Source organism: Pinus tabuliformis, chromosome 3_1, assembly GCF_031772625.1.
Source record: "Pinus tabuliformis cultivar Carrire ecotype Pingquan chromosome 3_1, CPIR1, whole genome shotgun sequence".
In the NCBI taxonomy this organism is placed as follows: domain Eukaryota; kingdom Viridiplantae; phylum Streptophyta; class Pinopsida; order Pinales; family Pinaceae; genus Pinus; species Pinus tabuliformis.
In genome coordinates, this window is record NC_142301.1 from 66,982,939 (window position 1) to 67,005,051 (window position 22,113).

The following is a 22,113-nucleotide window of genomic DNA, read 5'->3' on the forward strand; positions in this document are numbered from 1 at the left end:
TTTGGGGAATTTATTTTTTTTCATGCTCGGTTATGATGATAATGATACTATAGATGAAGTTTCTATTTCCCTTGGAAAAAAGTAGTAATTTCCATTAAAGTTTGAAAATTACATTTTGTAGATGCCATACCATATGCATATGTGAGGTGGTATAGCCTGTCAGTGTGTAGATGTACAAAAAACAAAGCCTAAACATGTGTTCCAGGTAGGGAGCATTGATATATCAATATGGGGGGAAATCATGTTTTCCTCCCATTTATCTTCTAGACCTTGGGCCACTCCCCTTTAGAGGGTATAGTGGGAACAAGTTGAAGTGGATTTTCAGGGTGGGATTTTCCTTGTCAGAATTAGAGGTGTTTGATGCCTATAGCCATCTGGTTCCATTGTTCTCCATTGTATTTGAAATCTTTTCTGGTTGTGATTCCATAGGTCCTTGTTGAGATGTCTGCTAGGTTTTTGCATGATTGTTCTCATTTGGGATGGGCTCTTCCACCTCAAACTCCTCCTCCTATTCAGGTGGGGGAAAATTCCAACCCTTTTGGTGTTTTCGGGTTTTCTTCTTCCTTCTACTATCTTTTTTGTATTCTAGGCATGTATTTTGTAGACTGTGTCTAGCTTAGTTGTTTGTGCTTCAGTTGTATGCGATCCGGTAAGCCCCTACTGAGAATTACTTCCACACACATGTGTGCTAATGTAAAAATTCTTTACTCCACTCTTTGTGTGACTATAGATGAAGTTATCTTAAGAATGGTACTAAATATTTTTGGCTCACTCTGCTAATTAAAAATACACTATGAGAAACATAACTACAATTCTTATATACATTTTAGGGATTTATTTTGTATATACATACAATGCTTAAAGGCTCCATCTTGGATTTATATCTTGAGCAGGTCATAGTTATCCATAATCTTGGAATTCATGGTCATTGAATATTTCATTTAGAAAGAAGAAATTGCAATAGACCCTAAGACCAACTTTGAATAGTGATAATTCTATCAAAACACTAAAAGAGTCATGAAGAGAGTCTACCTGGTTTATAGGGCCATAGGCACATGTAAATATGGCATGATTGAATCTATTGCTTCTTATTTAGTCTAATAAGTTTATGATTTGGAGGTTACCAAAATCCCTAAAAGCACAAAGTTAATAGAAATTACTCATCAAAACCACCAAATATACTATTATTATTGAAAATATTGATTGTTTACTTTATCTTTTATCACATGCCAAAATTTAATAAGTAAACACTAAAATAAAATCCCTAATAAACAGATCTACTCATAACCAGAATTGTGTTAGCATATCTCCTTTTGACATGGAACCAAGTACCAAAGATTCTGGCTAGAAACGAATAACTAGCATGTCCAATTGTGTGAGAGATTTTGGCTAAAAAAGAATAGCTCGTCTGGCCCATCGCACGAATAAATTTGAGTAGTTACATCTGTAAAGAGGGCAAAAAATAACTCGTCTGCCCAATTGCATGAATAATTTCATACATCTGTAAATAGGGCATCTATCTGTGTCATCCTCCTGACGTTGGACTTTCTCAACTTTTAGTGGGAATTTGTGTACCATGTATCTCAATATCGATACCAACTATGGAACCAAAGACAAATACTATCATTTCAAAGAAACTAAACTGATTCGGTAGATGATCTCTAAACTGATTGAAATGAAGCGAGGCCTCTTTTGATTCAACGACACATCTTCATCAATACACACCGGTGGCTACCGACCACGTTGGCGTGACCAAAATGTTGTAGGTTTTTTATTAAAATATCCATTAATTGTTTTGTAATGAGGAGGAGGATAGATCACAACCATGGAAGGGTAATTTAGACGAAGAATATTCTGATGAGATTAAATCTCCTCCATTTATTTAAAAATAAATAAAAAGTTAACACACATCCATCCACCTAAGTTGAAATACGAACTCCTACTCCTACTCCTAATTAGCTTTATAAAAACAAATCGCAATTCACTAATGAGTTATTCCAAAATTAACTCCCTACTTGTTATTACATATTGATGAGTCTTAAAGTATCTTTCTGATCATTTTTCACTACTTTTAATCAATTTATTAAGGTTGGGTAGTTATTGCCCTTGAAATATTATTTTTTTGGATTAATTACGTCATTAAGATTTGATCAAGATTAAAAATAATTTATATGGTTCTTGAAAACAAAAATAAAAAAATCAATAAATCCTAAAAAATAAATTACATCAAATTAATTTTTAAAATATTAATTTTCTATAATTATATATATATGAATGATTGAATTAAATAAAAACTAATAATAAGTTTTCAATAATATTATTTCTATTATAATAGAAATATTATTATTGAAAACTAATTATTTGTTTTTTATTTAATTTAATCATATATATTAAAAAATAATATAAATATTAATATTTTAATAACTAATTTTTAACAATTAATTTATAATTAAATTTTTTTAATTAATTTAATAATTAATCAAATAGGGCTAATTTTTAATGGTTATTATCTTGATGCATTTTTACTATTTGTTCCTGAAGATCAACTCTTTTTTCACCTTTATTTTTAAGATAAACTACATTAATTAGTTTAAAAAGTGGACAAAATCCTAATAATACAATTAATCCTAAAAACATTATTTCAACCATATAAATCACAAAATTCTAAAATTTAACTAGTACTCTAATTTATTTTTAATATTTTTCCTAATAAAAATTTAACAGAAATTCTTCTCGATAAACGAAATACCCAGACTTGGCATAGCTACTTCACATATTGAGTCATAGACAATGATATATAAATGTACTGTATATCCACTTGTGTACATGACAACACTAATAGCGATTTATAAATACATAATATAGTTATCATATGCTTAACTAAAATGACAGAGCAATAAGGAAAAGTGTAGCATGAGTAGACGAGCTATTCATAAATGTTTGTGAGCATTCTAACACTGCCAATGTGATTTAATTCTTTGATTTAATATTTGTGATGGTTCAAAAAAAAAATTCATATAACCCTACCTTTGTTGCCACCTTTTACCATAATCATGTATAGTGACTATTTACCATAATCTTGCATTCAACCCTTATACTTTAATGACCTTTCATCATAATCTTGCATGTGAATCTATGTATCACATGTCACTTTATACCCCTAAAGGAAAACGTCACTAATTGTCAATAATAATAATTTAGTGTATTTTATGTGTAGTACATCACTAGTAGGATTGCATGTTTAATAAATAATAGGATTACATGTCTAATATAGTTTTGCTTTGGTAGTCATGTTAATGATTTTTTTGTTTTAACTCATTGAGGAACTATTTTAACAAAATCTTTTTATTCATTATGTTTGTAAAAATAGTGGTTAATGTTTTTAAGTATATATATAGTTTTATGGTGTAAAATGGGATATAGCATTTTTGAGTGTTTTCATGTAACAATAGTTATTGTTGAATACACCTTTAAGGAAACAAATTGAATTAAAAAACTTGAGGATTTACAAAGAAATTGGTAGAGCAAATATGGTGCACAAATTCACTCACAAAACAATTCGTATATTACTTTCAAAACCAAATTACAAGCCACATAAATAGTGTTCATGAAATCCAACAGAGAACATTGTTGAAAAAATAGCTCAATAAAACTCCAACAACCCAATCCTACCTATCTAATAATGTGAGAATTATTTCAAGTACAACCTTTAGTGCTTAAATTACACCAGTACAAAAAATGACAAATTACAATTCACATGTCACATTTGTCTAATTTTCCTTCCTCGACACTTATCCCCACTCTGAAGTCTCCTCAACAACGCTCTTTTCACCACCACAATCTTTAAGCTTCCCATTCAAATCATTTAAGACATAATCGCCTCTAACCATCTTTGATTAACTTTGTATAATTGATGCTTCTTGATCTCTTGAAGCAGAATCTCAACAGTAGATTGTATCCAACAATAAATTATGCAATTGACCTTTCTACACACATGGATCTCATAAAAAAACTTGTAATTGATGCTCTTGAAGCCCGAAGCACAACAAGATCCATCAACATATAAAAGACTCATACAATCAAATTAACGATACATTCTCTGGTCACAAAAGAACAAAGACAACCACTAATTCAATTATATTTCTCTATTCTTCAATTGGCTCTACACTTTTAGTTTACAAAACAAAAATATATAAATACAAACTCAACAACAAACAAGATTTGTCGTTGGAAGATCACTACAGAACCCTACATACTATAAACTTTCCCATTTCTTGCAAGGAGATGAATGGTTCTCGACTAATATGAGACTCCACCATGTTCAATTTAGCGAAATCATGCCTCTATACTGGATTCCTTCAACTTAGGTGAACCAATGTTTAGTCAATTTAGTGTCCTAAATTTCTTGCATAAATTATCAACCATGGTTTGTAAACTAATGAAGTGTGGTGCACTATATCTTCTTAGTTAACTTTTTCTTACTTCGTTGTTTTGTGTTTTATGTTGTTTTGGGGGGTTTTTGTTCTTTGATGTCTAAAAACGTTCAACCTAAAAGTATGAGAAGATTTAAGTGAATCTAAATAAATGTTCCTAAGTTAATCTAATTCTCTAAACCAAAAATTATTGGCTAGTTAGAACCTAATTCAGAAAAGAAAGCATCTATCTTATCTTATCATTAGTCCTAATCCACAAACCTAATTCTTAAAACCAAAAATGAAATTGCATTGTTTGTTTGAAGTAAAGACAAAAAATGGAATCAATTAAAGTACTTCTGGTTACTTTAGCATTCAATTATGAAATGTGATATTCTTGAGATGGAGTATAAGAAATTGTTTGTACTTTAACTTCTAATATCCTAGAAAAATAAGCAGTGTGTGCAACTAAGTGAGAATCTAAAAGAAAAAATATGAAAGCATGTAAAAATAACTATAAACAACTAATGCATTTTTTGAATTTATCCAACATTCAAATGTGAAGCATTACCCTCTTGAACTGCTATGTAAGAAGTCAATTATGCCTTAGTTCCTAAGTTCCTAGGAAGCTAATTATAATGTACTGAGTAATTTCAATCACTATATGAATTAGACATTTGACCATTTAGTTTAGGATCATAATCATCTTGAAGTAGATTTTGAAAACATCCATTAACACAGTTAATTGACAATTTTGTTCTAAGAAAACGAATGAAAAAATAGTAAGAAAACTAAGCAACGGTGTATTCTTATCACTTCAATCTTAATTCCGTTCAGAAATAGAGTTATTTTTCTCCTTGAAATATCTTAGAAGAACAAGGTTGCACAGTTGTGAATTATCACTATGCTATTGATCAAAAACTGGAATGAAATATTATCATAATTAGAAAACAAATTTGTTGAAAAGAGAGGAATGCAAATTGAACTAAAAACAACAATAAAATAAAATCCTCCTCTAGTGCAGGGGCCCTCTCCAACTGATTTGGCTAGACTACTAGTTAGTTAAAGATGTTCTTAACCAATCATTCGCCACACGAACTTTATATTATGATAAAATGAAGTTTGAATACAGAGTATCAGCAAAAAGCATGAATTTAACACTTAATTTCTGAATTGTTTCTCAGTTCTATGTAACCAATATTTAAAGGAAAATAACATAACTATTTGTGAGATAAACTTGCTACAGGTGTCTAATTCGAAATAGATTTGCAATAGGACTGTTGGACTCTTGATTTCCTATGAAAGAGCAAATCAAGAGTCCTACTGCTTCGAGATAACATATTTTGACTCCATCTTTGACCATGATCTTAGGTTCACTTTTCTATCGATTTGGACCGAGTGAATAGGATAGAATCCACATGGAGATGATTTTAGAAATTCCCATGTGGCCTAATTCTTCATTTGACACCTAGAACTTACCAAACCATGAGAGTGGCTATGGAATCCACAGTTATCTACAGAATAGGCTGCGTTCTGTAGCTAAATTGCAAAAATCTACTCAAATAGCAAGAAGATGAAAAATATAATATGGCAATCATTTCAATGCATTCCTTAAGGAAAAACTTAGCATTTATCATTGATTGGGGTCTATAATCTTATGAGAAAGTGAGGGAAAAAGGTGAGAAAAATTGTCAAGGAGAGGGTAATTCTAAGGTTCAACATACCCCAACTACAAAATCATTGCATGTCCTAATGCAATTTTCCAAAAATGTGAGTTCTTCATCCATACTGCATTTGCTCAAACACCTCTACTAGTACATCGAATTTCCTTATTTTGTTATTCTTTAAAGTGACTTCCATTCTGGGCCTTCTCATAAGAAGCTTGTATTCAAGGTTAATGAATTCTTTGTTGAAAACCTTATTCTTTCTTTTCAATTTCCTGTTTTTCTTATACCATAGTCCTAGATGCAGAATGGTATTATCATGAATTGCCTTGTCCAATTTATTTTGTTCCTTCAAGGTCTCATTTTCCTATTTGATATGTCTATTCAATATCTCTAATTCATAAATATCCTGTTTGAGAGAATCAATTAGAGGTTCTTGTGGATTGACAGAAGGTTCTGGGTTCATTGAGGTACTTCTCTTGTCCAGTGATTCTATATAATCATATATTTGTTGTTGCATTAGGTCTATGCCTGGAGATCTTCTGCCGGGGCTACCTTAAAACTGATAAATACTAGAATTTTGAGGACTATGTGCAAAAGATATGTTAACAGGAGATGGTATTGGGGTTTCCTTGTCTAAATTTATAAGCTCTGGCCCTTTTGATGATGTTTTCTTTATCAAACCTCAGAGTCTAAAGCTCCTTCTCGATTGTGGATGATCTGAATTTGAAACTACTTGTAAATGCTTAGCAAGTTATTCAATTCAACAAACATACATGTTTAAGTGATGTACATGTCTTGAAATTAAAAACAAATGAGTTTTTCAGCTGTTTATGACCCTTTTATGTGTAGTAGAATTAATTCATTTCTCTGTTTAACATACTAAAATAGATTTATTCAGGAAAATAACTCAACCACAGATGCAAAAGAAGTTGATAACGCAGTTCACCCCTCCTGGGCTACATCTGTCGGGTCCAAGGCTCCCAAATGGGCATGTCCTTGATTTGATTAAAAGCTCAAAATGATTGTACAGATGAATACAAGCCTCTACAGGTGAAATAGACTGTAAAAATGGATTCAAAACACTCAAATCCTTCAGGATTGACCACTGGTTCACCTCCAATGGGTACCTGCAACCCAATACAGCTCTCACAATGTTGGGCCTTGGTGGCTCCTAGAACTTCCACGGAGCAAATACACCTACAAACAACCTCTGATTGCTCTCTCACCTGTGCCAATGGCTTTAGAATCATCTGAATACTCAAAATCCAAAAAAAAAAACGTCCAAAAAGGACTTTCCTAGCCAAAGTTATGGCTCATTGAAGATTTCCTCCAATTTGGCCTAAAATCACTCCAGCTAACTGTAGTGGAGGTCCAGATAGGTCTGCCAATTATGGCGGGACCGCCCAAATTTGGCGCTCTGCCAATGTTCCCACCAGTCTAACTGCCTTAACTCCAGTTTTAGCACGCATGTGACCAAACATTCGTCGGAGGTTAAGTTGCCTTAGATTCTGCGCTAATTGATTGTGGACTGGCCATTGAATGTGTTGTTCAATCCGCGTTCGTTTCAAATGTGGCCACGTTGGACATTAAATGTTAACCTTGGCGTTTTTCCGCTGGCGGGTAGGCTTAAACCTACGGTTCTGGGGCTGGGTCGTATGGCATGGGGGGGCTGGCCCTGTTTGGGCCCCGCCCAAATGAAGTTTAAACTTTATAAATGAATTCCACTGCCCTCATGCCAAGTCCTTCCACCGTGGTCAAGTGGTAAGACGTGTGGCTTGTGGTAAGGAGGTCACGGGTTCAAACCACAATTCGACCAAACTTTTAAACATGTGCCCGAAGTGCTGATGTCACCTTGGCCACGTGGTGGCCTCCATGCTCGCCACGTGGCAGCCTGCCATTCGTTGCCCTTGACAGAATATTCCAATGAATATCCTATGGAATATTCTCTTTTAATTTTTTTTTGAAAAAATTCAGAATTTCAATGTTATTGGGCAATTCTTCTTTTTGGCATAACTTTCTCATACGGCGACCGTTTTCCGAACCGTTCAAGGTGTCGGAATCAGAAAGACGAGATCTATCCGGTCATTTAGGTTCAAATCAGTTCTAAGAACTTTCATTTTTTACCATTTTACAACACTTGGTCCTAAGCTCCTTATCACACCTCCCAAATGAGAAGGCTTTTGGTCCCCAAAAGCTTACTGAATCTCTGAACTAAATTGTACAACACTTGAGGAATAGAAATATCCTCTTCCGTTCAACCAAAAGAGCATACTGATGCCAAAATGTCCTGCCTTATCAACTGTCACAATGCCCATCCACGGCACCTCCGCTCTAGAAGAAGAGCTGCCTCCCAAATGAGAAGGCTTTTACAAAGATGAAACACTTCATCATTTCTCCTCTTTACAATATTGGAGATCAAATTAACTTTTTCCAAGTCAATATTACATTACATGCATGGTTAAAAACAAAGTAATCAACCCTTCAAGTTAGTCACACATACATGTTTAAAATACAAGGAAATCATCATGATCCCTGTGCTCATGCATATCATTCTCATGCATGCAGTTTATCCTTCAACTTTCTCTTAAGTATAATCATAAGTACAATATCCTCGATCACATGTACATGTACTTTCAAAGCTGAAATGAATATAACTTTTGCTGCGATAGAGTGAGTCTCATACTCAGCTTTTCCATCTGCAACTTGCATTCCCTTAACAAAGAAAATGCATTCAATCAAAAGACATGCAACTTTAATTGGATAAGAATTCTAACCATTTCTTACCAATCCATTTCAAAGGCGCTTCCTTTAACTGCACATCGATATCAACATGTGTATCATCCTGACACATATCAATGATGGAAACTTCCTTCCCATTCTTGCCATACTCTTTCTCCAATTTCTTCAACTTTTGTGGAAGCATTGTTGGATTCAGAGTCCAACACCTTTCAGTAGTATGTCCATGCTTATGAAAATAAGTGCAACACATGTTCATCTTCTCGACAGCATGATTTGCATTGTTCAATGGAACTTTGGCTTCTTGCCTCCTTTCCTTCAAAAGTTTCCTATATGTTGCCATTCTTTCCAACATCTAGAAACCCTATGGTTAACCAAACCACAAAAAGAACATGCAATTCTTTTCCAATTCTTATGTGGAAATTTACCATGCTTTACATGATCAAAGGAAATATGATTGAAATCAGATTTATACCTTTCTCTTTCACCTTCATTACCTTCATGAGGAGGTGAATCAAATGAAAAATAAGCTCCTTTTGGAACACCATCAATCCCTTCAATGGTTTTATAGATTTCACAATTCTCTTGTTCAAGTGCATTCTTATGCACACCTTCTTCTTGCAAGGTATGTTTCAAACTATTGCATTCCTCAAGGATACAACCTTTACAACCTTGAGATAGAGAACTTGAAATGAAACTCCTTCTAGGAACTGTTTCAATTGCCTTCATGGCTGCTTTGGAGCTTTCTCCATAAGATTGTCCATAGCCAAGACCCAAATTCTTAGGCCTTACCTCAACCATTATTGGCTCAACTATACCCTGTGTATGTTTGCCCAATCCTTTTCCTTCATATCCCATTTTGGACATCAACTTGGACCCTATGCCTCTGGTATGTTTCTCAAAAGAACCAACATAAACATTCTTATAAGAATTTGAAGACAAACTAGAATTGTTTACCTCTTCTTCAAGCTGATACTTGGCTAAGGCTTCTTTCGCAACAAGGAGTTGTGTCTCCAACTCATGCACCCTTTCTAGCTTCATGTTTGCAATATGAAGTTGGCCTTCCATTTCTTGCAATTGGTCAAAAAGCAACTGCTTCTCTTCCCTCATGGCATTCAACTGCTCTTGAAGTCTAGAGCTCTTTCTTTCATCCTCATACATTTCTCTCACCATATTCATCATGATGAAAATTTCTTGCTTCAAGCCTTCATCAAAGAATCTTGTGAAGGAGGATGATTTTGAGAACTCAATTATGGAAGTTTTCATTATAAAAATGAACAAAAGAGCTTCAGCAAAATTCAGAATCTATTAACAAATTCCTGAATCAAATGATTGCAGAGTCAAACTCTTATTCAAACAACCTGTTTTGCATCAAACTTCTTGTGCTTCACGGATTGTCTTGAGGTCCTTGGGGCAAGGAAAATACCTGCTATTCCTTTTTTTCTTCTCCAAGACTTAGCTATTCAGTGGCTATCCCCAATCTTCCCTTCAAGCTATACAATCAAGCTATTGTGATCAAAACTTGCAAGACAGTCAAATTATCCTTGCACAAAACAATCAAAAGACAACTACACCAGAGATTGACTGAAAAGAGCATTTATCTACTTTGTAATTGTATAACAAGAGCATTTCGAAGGCTTCCTGGCTCTTTTTAGGCTCTGTCTATAACTTTATTTGACTACTTTTGATATAAAGAAGCAACAACCTACTATGATACCATTTGATCTAAAAATGGAATGTACTTGTTTAAGGGTGCAAGGTATCCATTTCCCATAATTGCAAATGTGAGCTATACACACCAAGTGACCTCTGAAAATGTGAAAACTTCTTATTTCTTATACAGAGATAGACTATAGGGGCATTCACCGGACATGTCACCTCTAAAGAGAGGATGAGTTCCAGAGGCTACCTAGCCCTCTATAGGCTCTGCCTAAAGAAATAACGAAGTAAACACTTAGAAGTCTTTGACATACACATACTTATCATTTTTATGTCTTTATTTGCTGAAGATGATATGCTAAACAAAACTGATATAAAGTGTTAAACAACAAATATACATAACTTGCATACACACATAATCACCTATTCAGCTGCAGAAAGTTATTTGTCTTATTCCGCAAGACATCAAACTTCAAGTATGTGTATGTCAAAGACTTCTAAGTGTTTACTTCGTTATTTCTTTAGGCAGAGCCTGTAGAGGGCCAGGTAGCCTCTGGAACTCATCCTCTATTTAGAGGTGACATGTCCGGTGAATGCCCCTATAATCTATCTCTGTATAAGAAATAAGAAGTTTTCATATTTTCAGAGGTCACTTGGAGTGTATAGCTCACATTTGAAATTATGGGAAATGGATACCTTGCACCCTTAAACAAGTACATTCCATTTTCAGATCAGTGGAAGACTTACATTTTCCTCATTTGTAACCTTTTTCTCCTTTGTTATCTTCGCTCTTGTCTTGATTTTATTTCTTATCTCTGTCAATTCTTTAGAGATTAGCTTTCCATCATTTTTCTGCAATGAAGAATCAGGCCTATTTTCAATAGTTCTATCTATCCTCTTTCTTCTACTTCTTTTGACATTATCTTCTTTAGGTGACTTTGATGCTTCATGAAAATGGTTTCTAATAAGGAAAGTCTCCCAGGTATCTCCTATGCTCTTTAAATGAAACTCAACCAATATCTTTATCAACCCATGATGATACATGGTTGTATCTATGAACTATATTTTCTCTTGCGCATTTGAGGCAATCCTTTTTAAACTATTTAGCAGGAAGAAAGGAAGATTAATTTCCCCTTTTCTAAGAAATTCATCAGTAAATGGATATGGTAGACATACATGCAATCAAACCTCCCTTCACAAGTGATAATTTTTTGTAAAATCGAGAGCATGTTCCTCCATTTACTTTTAAGAGATGTGTTGGGGTGCCTTTTCTAAAAATGGAGACATTCATACTTGGGTTTTTGAGTATTACTTTCCATGATTCATTGTGGAACTCCTTGTTGTTGAACCATCTTTCACCATGCTTGGGAAGTTGTGCAGCCTTGGCCATGAATGACTCAGTCACTGCAAATTTGATATCTCCAATTTCTACCTCTATGCCATCAAAATATCAAGCAAAGGATTTTGTAATCTCTTTATGAAAATCATCAAATTTCTCGATGAATTTAATCCATCCGGTTTTCTACAACACTTATTTGAGTTGTGGGTATCCTTCCATGTACTTTTCTCCTACTAGTTTTGATCTGACAATTAGCCCCATGCCTTCTATTGTGCAAAGTCCTCAACCTTCAGAATTACCCTTCCTTGTTCTATGAATTGCCTGTGAATATGGTGAAAGGAATTGCAGGATGGTATGAATAAATGGATGGTAGGGGTTTTGGAGAAATGTAGACAAGTATGTCATGTCCTAGTCATGACCGTTAATGATCAATGAGCGAGTCAATTATGCACCATTATGCAAAAAAATATTGATGTTGTGGCTGATATGTAGTATGATGGAGATTGCAATCAAATCAAATGATGATTTGCCAAGGAAACATATGAATATCCATATTATACATGCTTTATGTTTTAGCCTTGCTATTAAAATAAATTTTTGCACTTTACCTTTTAGAACTTAACCTTTTCATTTTCTGTTTTCTTTGGTGTTGATCCTTAGGTACTGTTAGAGCCTAGATTGACCTCAAGGCTAAGGAAGGAAATCCTAGGATAACCACAAAACAAGCTTAACCTAGTAGCTAGCCCTACTAGGTCAGGAGAGGGCACTCTCCTTATGAACCTCAGGCTAGATGACTGGATCAGATGGGATTTTAGGCTAGGTATAGTAGCTCAGAGTATTTTGATTGAATTTGTTGGTTTTTGTGGATCAAATGGAGCCAGGAAGTTTTGGGTCTGGGAAATTAGGTAGGGATGTAGGGTGTTCTATGGGGCAAGGTAGGTATAGGCTTTGGCACTTGAAATTTAGTGAGGTGGGATGTCTAATACTGGTGAGGAGCTGAGGAGGGCATTTAAAGATCATGTATCCTTCTCAAACAACAGAAAACATAGAATACTAAATGGTTTCCCAAGGTAGAGCACTGTAAACAATGAATTCTACCTATCTATCTTGATATCATTCAGTTAGATGCAGTGAAATAGATTGTGGCATACATAAAACATGTGAAAACTGATGACAAAAGAAGAAACTATACAAAATCACCATACCACAGGTATCCCATAAAAATAGTTGCAACTCCTTTTAATTTCCTTGCTAAACTGCTTACAATGATATACAATATTGTTCAGAGCATCCAAGTGAAACCAACCCTTGCTAATGACAAAGAAAATACATAATATAGACATCAAAACCACTCATCCTAACCATCAAGGGTCAAATCCATGAGAAGAGGGGTTGTTACAACCATTTCCAAACATGGACCAGGAATATAGACAATCAAGCTACTCACCTCTATAAGCATGGAAACTGATTCATTAGCCTCAAAACCACCTCTAACTAATAAATATACCTTATAAGATGATTTTACCATTACATTTAAATTCTATGACATCAATTACATCATTGAAAACATCCATGAGGAGAGAGAAAGTGAATTTACAGTGAAAACGGGTGAAATTTTGATTTTTTCGGCAAACTAATCAAAAGCGCAGTGTGGCTTTCCACCTACTTTTAGAGGCCTTCCCCTTAACCAAATTGAGCCCATGATAGCTCATTTGAAAGGTATTCAAGTCTAGTTTCTGTAACAACTTGAATGTTTGAATTTTGAGGTCATTCCACCCCTAAAAAATAAAATCTCCCAAGATTGCTTTTGTGTGTCCAAAAAGAGGCAGAAAGGTCATTTTTTGGTAGTTTTTGGACCTTTCAGTAACCCAGATTTTCTCCAAAACTTTTGAAAGTTTCCAAGATGCATGTCCTCATCCTCTTGAATCCAAATATGCAAACTTTTTCTCCATCTGATGCTCCAGGGAAAAGCGCAGTGCCGGTGGCGCTGCACTTCTGGGCAAAATTTTTGTGTTTAAAATAACAAAAATGCAAAAATGCAAAAAAATTGCAAAATTTGCCCAAAATTTGCCCAAATTTGGCATGGAACACCAACATTAGCTACTTTGATGGGATAGGGAGGCTTCAGCCAACATCTTCAATCTATCTTGCTCATTTTTGCCTTTCAAAGCTCTCCTTAGCCTAGCCTTTAACTTTTGAATTCTCATCCTACAAATTTTGTTGCAGGTCATGTAATGGTAGGCCATGTGTCAAAGCATCTTCTTATCCCTATTGGCATTCTCAATCAGCCCTTCAAGATGTATGTTGACCCTCTCAAGCCATGTTTCCCTATCATTTTCTATCTCTTGCTCAATTGGAGTCAATGTGGCATGAGCCTCTTTGGCCATTTTCCTGTTTTCTTTGATCATTTGCAGCTCCATGAGGACTTGTTTGTCACTCACTTCTTTATTTTCCTGCTCTAAGTATTTGATGATGTACTTGGCTCTCTCTAAGTTGTCCGCCAAGGATTGTATTTGAGCTTCTTTTTCTTGAATGATGAGGTCTTTGATGGTGTTTTCATCTTGAGCCTCCAAGTCAATAATGCCACTTCCATGATGAGTGAAATGTTGTTGTGGCTCCTCATGCTCAATAAGGTCAAAATCTCTTTCCTGCTCATCACCAAGATCTTCCTCTTTCACCTTTTCCTTACCTTTGCTCAACTGGTCAACTTGTACCTATTTTGTTGATGTAGAAGGCAAATTCCCTTCCACACCTTGTGGAGAAAACATTTGCCTACAGACTAATGATGAAGGTGAGGCCCCTTCCACAGCCTGTGGAGCAAACACTTGCCTAGCAGCTGCAAAAATTCTCCTTGTGCCTCTCTAATATGTTAAATACATTGGCACCTCAATAGTTTTGGTTTCCTTGGCCTCTTCCCTTGTTTATGCATGGCTAGAAGGTCCACCTTCTTCATGATGCACTTGTGAGAAGATTTGTGGCCTTTGAACATCTCATGAGTAATGAAAGTCGTCGATGGAATGTTAAGAATGCTAAGCCGGTGTAGAACAATGATTTTAATTAAAGAGTAATGATAAATTTTGTTCAACTGCTGGGGGTATCATTTCCTCTGTATAATATGTGCCATTTTCTCAATGTTTCTAAACAGGAAGTAAGGGAGACTCAACATCTTTACTCTAGTGAAATGCATGAGAATTCTAATATGATAGGCATACAATCGGGAGAACCTACCTTCACAAGTGAAGTACTTGATAATAATCTTCATCAAAGGAACATACTTGTTTTCCAAAAACTTAAAGGGGAATAACCTCTTCACTTGATTTTTTTATTTAGCCTTGATATAGGGCTCATAGTAACTCTCATCAAGGTCCTGAATTTTGTACCACTTCTCACCAACATTAGGGATTCTAGTTGCATCTAAAATGACAGTTGATGATATTGTGAAGGTCACTCCAGCAAGTGTCACCTCATTGTTATGAAAATGAGTCACAAAAATTCTGGCCAACTCATGGTTAAACTGAACTCTCTCCACCATTTCAAAAAATTCAAAACATGCTTGATGCCCGAAAGAAGTAACTGCAAGTGGGCAGGCCTGTATTTCCCTCAAGCTAGTGCACTTCTCTCTGAATATTTTTCCTCCTTTATGGGGCTTCCTCTGTTGCCTATATCTCTTCATGGAACTGTCACTAAGTGTCTCTTCTTCATACTCATAATCACTGTCTCTTTCCAATGTTTTCCTTTGGCTTTGAACAATATGGTTATATATGGATAGTTGTGGATAATTGATGTGGAGGAATGGAATGGAAGAGTGTATGGATGCGGGCGTTTGGGAAAATGTGTGTGTGAATAGAGTTTAGGGAGAATGTATGTGGGAGTGGGGTTTAGGGAGAGTGTGGATAGAGTAAGAAAACAATAGTAGAGTGAGGATTTCAATTCATGAGACAGTTTGTAGGAAAACTAGGGTTTTGATTTTGGGAGTGAAAAATCACAAAAGAACTTGAGATAAAACCCTAAACAACAATAGATATTAGGATACTTACTTGCAAAAGAGGTAAACTTGACGAAATTTGGTGGAATTTTGTGATTTTAGGTGATTTGGGGCTTTGCTGGGAAAAGCGCAGTGCTAGCCTCAAAGCACAGCACCTGTGTATTTTTACACTGCGAAAACTTGCTAGAAGCGCAACACCTAGTTGAAAGTGCAGTGCCACCTCTCAAAAGCGCAGTGCCACTCCAAAATTCCAAAAAAGCAATGCTTTGCTATGTTTTCTCATTAAAACTTGAAAATCGACCTTTGCTCTCTTCTTGGCTCTTTGATCTTCAATAATGACAAAATGGGATGAAAAATAGGAGGATGGGTTTATATAGTTTCACCTTTTGAATTTTTTTTATGTGAAAACCCATTTTTATAATGTCTATTTGTCTTTTAAAATGCTCTGTTTTTCATGCTTTTTTTCTTTTTCTTGGCAAGTGAATTGATGCTCAAAATCACTTGATTTTTGCAGTGGCAGGTACTTGGTAGCATCACAAGCTTTAGGAGGAGCTTGGGAAAAAATATTACATATAGAAACAATAAAATTACATCATGAAGAAAGATAAAAAAACATAATACTCTGTTTTCACCTCAAAACAAGTTTTGAGGTGAGAACTACATTAAGCTTTTGAAATAACAAATTATGACTTTACCCATCATTATTGGCCTTCTCATGTGCTTGCTGACCATTATTAACATATAATCATTGAATTTGACCATTGGAGGAAACCCTAAGACCTAATGGTACCAAACCCTAGAATTTGATGAAATGGACTGCAAAATGAACATGAATCGTGACTGAAAAGTATGAAAAAAAATTAAAAATTACATATCATGAGGGAAAAACTGAAGTAAACCCTACCATCAGTGGATCCATCACCTAATGTAATGCAACCTCATCAAAATGAGACTCATACTATGAAATTCAAAAGAGCATATTTTGATCACTGATGGTAGTGTGAAGACACTAACACTAACAGGTACCCTTTTAGCGTGTTGGTCTTCAAAACATAATTCTTCAACTCCTTGCAATCATCATTTGTTTGTAAGTTGTACAATTGTGTCAGAGCTGTTGAATGAGATATGGCTGCAGAATCGAATTAGCTAAAGAATGGAATCAGTTGTAGAACATGGTTTGTAAAAAAATGAAGTATGGCTATGGAACATGAATGTGAAATGTAATGGAAATGGAATATGATGGTGAAATGGAATGAAACTAAAAAATGAAATGAAAATGGAGTGAGATGGAATGAAACTGTAAAATGAAATGAAAATGGAGTGAGATGGAATAAAACTATAATATGAAATGGATATGTCGATTATGAACTGTAAATGAATGTAGCTTTATGTCACTACTTATTACAGAAAAGAAATGGAAAATATATCAGAAATCTCTAATTTTCACCTTGTATTTTATGTATAAGTATGCCAATCAATGATTGGTTTTCATACTTATACATTTTTATTTTGTTATATATATATATATATATATATATATATATATATATATATATATCTAAGTTAGTGAAGAAGAAGAACTCTTCTTCACCAACTTCATTTTAATGTTATCATGGAAAATCTTGATAAAATCCTCTCTTGCAATTGTCTTATGATATATCTTCAACCGATGACCATTCACAAGAAGAGGTACTTTTATTTCATCTATTGTCCTTATCTTCATTGCTCCATTATCAAAGACATTTTCAATCTCATATGGCCCAAGCCAATGAGTCTAAACTTTCCTTGAAAATCTTTGAATTTTGAATCGAACAAAAGTGCCCAATCCCTTGCTTGAAACTTCTTTTCCTTGATATAATTATTATGCCATTTAGCCCTTTTTGCTAGACTATACTGGTTCTTTGAACTGCATCTTGTTTGATATCATCAAGCTCATTGAGTTGCTCCAATCTATGTTTCTGTGCTTCTAATAAATCAAGTCCCAATTGGACTTTCATCTTGAAGGTTCTGATTTGAAACTCTTTAGGGAACATGACTTGCTTCCCATAAACAAGTTCATAGGGAGTATGTCTTGTTGTGTTCCTTGATTTAGTTATGTAGGCCCATAAGGCTTCAGGAAGCCTTTCTGCCCAGTCTCTCTTGTGTGGATGTACAGTCTTAGTGACAATTCCTTCAATTACCTTATTGGTAGATTTAACTTGACCATTTGCTTGTGGGTGACAAGGAGTAGACTTTATGTGTTTGATCTTGTAATCTTCCACAAGCCTTTTCACCATTTTAGATGTAAATTGAGAGCCCTGATCTGTCACAATTTCTCTTGGAGCACCAAAACAAGTGAAGATATCCTCAAAAAGAAAATTAACTAAAGATTTTTCATTAGCGAAAGGTAATGCTTTAGCCTCTACCCATTTAGCGACATAACTAGTGCATACCAAAATATAATTCTTTTGTTTAGATGGAGGATTAATTGGTCCAACAAAATCCAAGGCCCGTTTTTCAGAAGGATCAACGAGTACCTAAGTTTGTAGTGGCATTTCATCTGAAGGAGCAATTTTTCCTACCCTTTGGTAGAAATCACACCTTTTGACATATTCTTTGGCATCTCTAAAGATGGATAGCCAATAATATCCTAAATGAAGGATTTTATAGGTTGTCCATCTGTCAGCAAAGTGTCCACCACAAGGTTCATCATGACATGCCTTAATAATTTCAGGCATTTCATCTTCTCAAACATATCTTCTGATCATGAGATCTGGACCTGTTTTATACAATTCATTAGTAATCCATGAGTATCTTAGACTTATTTGAATGATTTTTATTTTCTCCCTAGGAAACAAATGAGAACAAGGGGTTTGAGTACTTACTGCAAAAAGATATTCATCATGAAATTTATCTTCAACTAGAGTATCATCTTTGATATTTTGAATTCTAGACAAGAAATCAACAATTGTACTTTGTTTTCCAGATCTATCTGGAACAATGATGTTGAATTCTTGAAAGAGTAATAGCCATCTTGTAACTTTTCCATTAGTAATAGATTTATTCATTAAGTACCTAATTGTAGAGTGGTCTGTATGAACAAAGGTTTCATAGGTTGTTATGTAATGTCTGAATTTCTTGATAGCATGAACAATAGCTAAGAATTCCTTTTCAGTTACAGTGTAATTTAACTCAATGGGAGTCAAATTCATGCTTGTGTAATAGATGGCGTAAGGTATCACATCTTTTTTTCCTAATATGGCTCCTAGAGCTGTACCTGAAGCATCTGTTGAAATGTCAAAGGGTAGTTTCCAATTTGGACCTCTTAGGATGGGTGCTTAAGAAACATTTGCTTTTAAAGTCTCAAATGCCAACTAGAAATCAGGATTCCAATTGAACTCACAATCTTTGGTGAGTAATTTGAAGAGTGGGGATGTTAGTTTAGTGAAATTTTATATAAATCTTCTATAGTATCTTGTGAATCCTAGAAAACTTCTAACGTCCTTTTCACAATTTGGAATTGGTAGTTTAGAGATGACTTCAACTTTAGATTTATCAACTTTAATTCCATCTCCTGAAATGTGATGTCCTAAAATAATCCCTTCTGTAAACATCATAAAATATTTTTCATGGTTTAGTGAAAGGTTTGCTTCCTTAAATCTTTTAAGAACCTTTTCCAAATTTTCTAAAGCTTCTACAAATGTATTCCCATAAATTGTGAAGTCATCCATATAAACCTCTACACAATCATGTATTAGATCAGAAAAAATTCCTAGTACTTCCCTTTGGAATGTTGTAGGTGCGTTGCACAATCTAAAAGGAAGTATTCAGTAGGCATAAGTTCCCCATGGACAGGTGAATGTGGTTTTATCTTGATCTTCAGGTGCTACCTGAATTTGATTGTAACCACTAAAACCATCCAGGAATGAGAAATACTTCTTACATGCTAATGTATCTGACACTTGATCTATAAAGGGTAGAGGAAAATGATCTTTTAGGGTAGCTTTATTGAATTCTTGATAATCAATGCATACCCTAAAGTTACCATTATTTTTAGGCACAATCACTAGAGGGTAAACTCACTGGGTGTCTAAAATTGGGTAAATGAAGTTTACGTTCAGTAATTTTTGTGACTCCTCCTTCACTATTTCCCTAAGATTGGGATTCATCCTTCATTGAGGTTGCCTGATATGTCTATATTTTTCCTAATGTAGATGTGATGTATACAAGTCTTAGGACTAACTCCTTTCATGTCAGTGTATTCCCATGCATATGCGGAAGATCCAAGTGGATTTTGGTGGCTGCCCACCTATCCCATTTGGACCTCCACAACTGTCTCTTTCAGTTTTCCAATTTCCTTAATTGTAGCATAATTTTCTATTTTTAGCAATTTTTCGGGTCCTGAACTTTCGGAGCCATTTTAAGGCCCTAAAAGACATTTTTTAGGAAATCTGGGAGCAAAGTTGGTCAATGGACGTACTCAAATAGATCTTTCTAACGAGCTATGGTGTGCATCAAATGGATATCATATGCCAAAGTTACAACCCCGGGAAGTTGATGTACCAATTTACCCAAAACGGGGCCCACAGTTTGGTGTTTTATCTTCTAAAGTTAGTTTTTTGGATGTTTAGGGTTTTCCATTATTTATCAACAATAAATAGGCCTTAGAGCCTCATTGTAACACAGTCCAGAGGCATGTAGCCACCACATCTTTTCTCAGAGATAAGCTACCATCGCCCTAACTGGTTTATTTCAATTTTCGTTTTTAAGCATATTTCAGTATATTACATTAATGAAATGAAGTATTATTTCTGATGCATCTCTATTTTTATGGTTATCTCTATAATTTTTTGTGTTCCTATTTAAATCCAAATCAGTGGTATCAGAGCAGTCTGCTTTATTTCTTTGTTTTTCTTTGCATGTCCCCAATAAGGTCAAGATATAAGGAGTTAGGGCTTGAACTGGTCGAACCTTTGCAAGACCAGCCCCGCAGATCCTGACGGCCTCCCATGGCGGATAAAAAGAAAGATGACGGGGCAGGAGATCATATCAAAATCTTGATCGTAGAAGCCCTCGAGCGGCAAAGGAATGCGATGATGGACAATGTTGCCTAGATCCTTCAGCGGCTACCCAAAGGCGACACATCAGCTTCCAACAACTACTTTGGAAACACCACATCGTTTAAGGTACAAGTTAATTTTGAAATCCTCATATTTGAGGGTCAGATAGATGCATATGTCGTATATAAATGGTTAAATCTACTAGAGGGTTATTTTTCTATTCATGATTTTTCCAGTTGGGAAAAGAATATTTTAGCTCTTCTCAAAGCAGCCCCCCATGTTAAGGACTGGTGGAAAACCAACTGCGAGAAAAAGGATGAAAGTACTGGCTCATTATTTTTTACCACACCCACTTGGAATTCATTCTGGGATTCCATCAAGGAGCAGTATTACCATATCAAAAACTATGAGGACAAATACGTAGAGTGGACCATGCTTCGACAGGGAAGGGACCAAGATGTGCCAAAGTTCACAAACATTTTTCATACCATTCGTACACAGTTGTTATCAAGGACTCTGAGCTACATTTGGTACTCAAATACTGTGGATACCTACATAGATACATCCAGGAAGTGATGGATTTCTTGAACATATCCTCACTCAGAACAACGTACTGATACGCTGTCAAAATCGAGAATAAGTTCAAATAAAAGAAGCGAGACTTTGGATCTACAAATCTAAAGGAAGGGAAAGGCTTCCCCAAATCGTAGAACCAAGGACAAAGCCAAGACGGGGCAATCCAAGACAACCCATCAAAGCCGCAAGAAAATAACAACACCACAAAGTCGAAGAAGGACACAAGAAAGTAGTGTGAGTTCCATAAGAGCCTCACTCACAACACAAGTCAGTGTCGGACCAAGAAGTCGCCGATGGCCGAGTTGAAGGCTTAAGAATCAGATGCATGCTCAGACCTTGAGTCAGAGCCTGATGAGGGGAATGGCAAAGGGAAGCAGATCATTGACGCAAAGCCCAACAACATTGTTGCCACCACCAAGGTGTAGAAGAATGAGCTTGAAGACCTAGAGGAGGGGGAGCATCTTTTCCACTCACAAATGTGGGTGAAGGGTTCATTGTTGCAATTCATTATTAATAGTGGCAACCAAAAGAACCTCATTTCAATAGAGGTCGTGAAGTGGTTGGGCCTACTGACTACACCACACCTGCAACCGTACAGTATCGAATGGCATCACCAAGGACGAGATCTCTGATTTCACCAGTAGTTCTGCCTTCCCTATAGCATCAAGCCCTTCAGAGACGAGGTATTGTGTGATGTTGC